The following is a 4,206-nucleotide window of genomic DNA, read 5'->3' as shown; positions in this document are numbered from 1 at the left end:
TCAGGGATATTGGTCTGTAATTCTCCTTTTTGATGGGGTCTTTGTCTGGTTTGGGGATCAAGGTAATGCTGGCCTCATAAAATAAGTTTGGAAATTGTCCTTCCATTTCAATTTTTTGGAACAGTTTCAGAAGAATAGGTATTAATTCTTCTTTAAATGTTTGGTAGAATTCCCCTGGGAAGCCATCTGGCCCTGGGCTCTTGTTTGTTGGGAGATTTTTGATAATTGCTTCAATTTCCTTAGTGGTTATAGGTCTGTTCAGGTTTTCTATTTCTTCCTGGTTCAGTTTTGGTAGTTTATACATCTCTAGGAATGCAACCATTTCTTCCAGATTATCTAATTTGCTGGCATATAGCTGCTCACAATATGTTTTTATAATTGTTTGTGTTTCTTCGGTGTTGGTTGTGATCTCTCCTCTTTCATTCATGATTTTATTTATTTGGGTCATTTCTCTTTTCTTTTTGATAAGTCTGGCCTGGGGTTTATTAATCTTATTAAGTCTTTCAAAGTACCAGCTCCTAGTTTTGTTGATCTGTTCTACTGTTCTTTTGGTTTCTATTTCATTGATTTCTGTCCTGATCGTTATTATTTCTCTTCTTCTGCTGGGTTTAGGCTTTATTTTCTGTTCTTTCTCCAGCTCTTTTAGGTGTATGGTTAGGGTGTGTATTTGAGACCTTTCTTGTTTCTTGAGAAAGGCTTGTATTGCTATATACTTTCCTCTTAGGACTGCCTTTGCTGCATCCCAAAGATTTTGAACAGTTGTGTTTTCATTTTCATTTGTTTCCATGATTTTTTTAAATTCTTCTTTAATTTCCTGGTTGACCCATTCATTCTTTAGTAGGATGCTCTTTAGCCTCCATGTATTTGAGTTCTTTCTGACTTTCTTCTTGTGATTGAGTTCTAGTTTCAAAGCATTGTGGTCCGAAAATATGCAGGGAATGATCCCAATCTTTTGGTACTGGTTGAGACCTGATTTGTGACCTAGGATGTGATCTATTCTGGAGAATATTCCATGGACACTGGAGAAGAATGTATATTCTGTTGCTTTGGGATGGAATGTTCTGAATATATCTGTGAAGTCCATTTGGTCCAGTGTGTCATTTAAAGTCTTTATTTCCTTGTTGATCTTTTGCTTAGATGATTGCTTCTCGCCCTTTTGGCTAAGATCAAGTGTTGTAACTGTTCTAATCAGTTTAACATTTTATCTTTAAATATGATTTAGAAATGACCAAAACAGATCTTTCAGACTCTGAAAGACATACAGAAAATGTAAAGGGCGTCTTGAGAACTGCTGTGGAATTTATTTTGAATTCTTTCAAAAAGTTATTTTAAAGTGCTTCTATCTATCAAAAAGAACCAGTCCAAAAACTTTTATAGAAAGGTCTTTTATAGAAAGGTCTTTTATAGAAAGGTCTCATTTTCTTCCTCTTAACACCATTAGATAAAATATTAATTGAGTCCTATTTAGGTAAACATATTCAATTGTGAAAAATATCTGTATGAGCTGATTTCAAAAAAGTACATTTTGAGTTCCGTAAATTTTCAATTATTTTCGGAAACCACAACAGAGACTACTATGGACTGTGGACTCAATGTTGATTTCCTTCAAAATCCTTATATTGAAGCCCCAGTGCCCATCAGGAGGTGGGGCCTGTATGGTAGGCGACAAAGTCATGAGGGTGGGGCCCTCTGAATGGGTTTAGTGCCTTTACAAGAAGAGACAGGAGAGAGACCATCTCTCTATCTTGAGAAGATACAGTGTGAAGGCATCTGTCTGCAAACCAGGAAGCAAGCCCTCCCAGGGAACAGAACCAGCAGTACCTTGATCATGCATGTGTCAGCCTCTGGAAGTACGAAAGTAAGTTGTCGTTAAGCCATCCAGTCTGTGGCATTTGTTACAGCAACCCAAAATAAGAGAATATGAAAAAATATATTATTTTTGAAGTAGTACTTTTCTAGTTTATTCTTCCATTAGGTATGTGAGGAAATTTGGAACAGTTTCTTGTCATTGAAGTTTGTTTACTATCAAGGGAGAAAGTCTGTAGACTCAGACAAATATTTTTAAAAGCAAAATGAGGACACTGCTGTGATGAGCTGGGCAAGTGCCTTTCCAAAGTAATTAGAATTTCTGAAACTTGTTGGTAAAGTGAATGTGATTAACTTAGGTATTGTTAGAGAGTCATAAGCCTGCTGATCAGGGAAGATAGATTTCTTAATCCATGGTTGGCTATAACATTAATGATATACTTGAACTGGCATATTTTACTCTGCACTTAAATTTCAGTGTATTAAATAACTTTTTAAGAAGAGTAAAGACATTTTTTTTTTTCCCTCTCAGCTGAAGAAGACAATGAACTCCTGGATTGTCGTCAAAGGTAATGTCATGTCTAACTCTGTAACCTGAGTAGGTTTCTCACTATTGGCAGATACTAGCACCATTTCACATTAAGAGCTTGCTTGCTACAAGTATCACAAGACATAAAATATAATTTTTTTAAAAAAACTGGAAAGGCACAAGGCATATTTATGGAAAGTGTTTTACCCTTTTAAAAAGTTCTCTTAAAAAGAATGTAAAGTTCCTGAGATGCAGAGCATTGAGGCAGTGTGGTAGCCATATTAACAGTGCTAATTAAGAAAGATTCTTGGTGGGAAAGTGGGAAGAAAGCATCACCCTCTTACACTTTTCCTTTTTTTTTTTTTTAATTTTGCTTGTTTCTAGTTTTGTTCTGTCTTAATGTGAGACCATATCCATAGAAAATGCAAAAACATGTATGTGCAGACTTAAAAATAAGTCTAAACCACACCTTATAGAGCATCACCCATCATGAGGTAGACTGTGGCCAGTCCCCAGTAGGCATCGTGGTCCCACCTCCATTCATGTGTCACACTTTCCTTTTCAGAAGTATCCATAATCCTAACATTTGTGATATCCATTTCCTTGCTCTTCTATATAGTTTTGTTTCCTCTGTTTGGGAACTTAATATAAATTTAATAATAATATAGGTTATCGGGGCACCTGGGTGGTGTAGTCAGTTAAGCCTCCAACTTTGGGGTTTGGCTCAGGTCCTGATCTCAGTGTGTGAGATGGAGCCCCACATTGATCTCCATGCTCAGCGTGGAATCTGCTTGAGATTCTTTCTCCTTCTGCCACTCCCACTCATGCTCACTCTCCCTTTCACATAAATAAATAAATCTCTAAAAAATTAATAATATAGATTACCTTCTGTATCTTCATTGTTCAAAAGTTTCTAAGAAACTTTGCTGTGTGATTGCATGCAAAATATTTTCATTTCTATTGTCTGAATACTCCCACAATGTTTGAAAATGCAGTTTGATTATGTATTATGCTGGTGATGAATATATATATGTATTATATATTATATATATATGATTATGCTTTGTGTATGTGTATATATATATACACACACACACACACACCTGTGTGTGTGCGTGTGTGTGTACGTGTGTGTGTGTGTGTGTTTAGGTTGGGAAGTAGCTTTCCTGTGATATCTTTCCCTCCAGGAAGGAAAGAAAGCAAATGACATAGCCTTATCTTCATGTAAATATATTGATAATAGAAGTTCTGATACACAAAATCAACGATTTTGCTCAGAGATGAATCCTTATGTATGGGATGCTTTTGACCAGATGTCTCTAGTTTAGAATTGCTTATCTGAACCTAGTATCTGTGGATTTAGAAGGCACAGTTCCTGGGAAAATTTATAGAACTCTGTAAATATCTGGATATAAAATAAAAATATTTCATAACAGAAATTGCTTCCTTCCATGAGATGCTTGCTGTGTTCATTTAGAGACCTCATCTTTCATTCTTGGCAGTCAGTATGGGTCTGATGGAGAAAATACCTGGGGAATTGTGTGGATTCTTCTGGATCTCTCTCTCTACTTCTGGGCCTCTTGATTGCTTGTACCCTAGAAATTATTTGTCACATGCATTATAGGGTAAGATCTTAGATTTGTATGAGTCTGACTGTCACAATCCTATCTGTTATGTTATCTCAAGAGTAGACATTGCTGCTGGGTCTGCACATACCCATTCTAGCTGCCATAGAGTTAGCTGACAATGGCTCATGACAGCATCCTGCTCTGAAAATTTGCCCTTGGCTGGTGAAAGCCACTTTGCCAGGAGATACCTCAATGCCATTGCATCGTATAGCTACCCTAAATCTTCTTACTCATTGTATTCTC

General features: G+C 36.5%; 1 pseudogene; it reads left to right on the top strand.

Annotated features, from left to right (window-relative positions):
- Positions 1 to 1,140: 1,140 nt before the first annotated feature.
- Positions 1,141 to 1,253, top strand: LOC123840715 (U2 spliceosomal RNA; annotated as a pseudogene).
- The last annotated feature ends 2,953 nt before the right edge of the window (positions 1,254 to 4,206 follow it).

Source organism: Mirounga angustirostris, unplaced genomic scaffold, assembly GCF_029215605.1.
Source record: "Mirounga angustirostris isolate CCGP_5_RB_7025 unplaced genomic scaffold, mMirAng1.0.hap1 SCAF_7, whole genome shotgun sequence".
Lineage (NCBI taxonomy): Eukaryota > Metazoa > Chordata > Mammalia > Carnivora > Phocidae > Mirounga > Mirounga angustirostris.
This window is presented reverse-complemented; position numbering and strand designations above follow the sequence as displayed.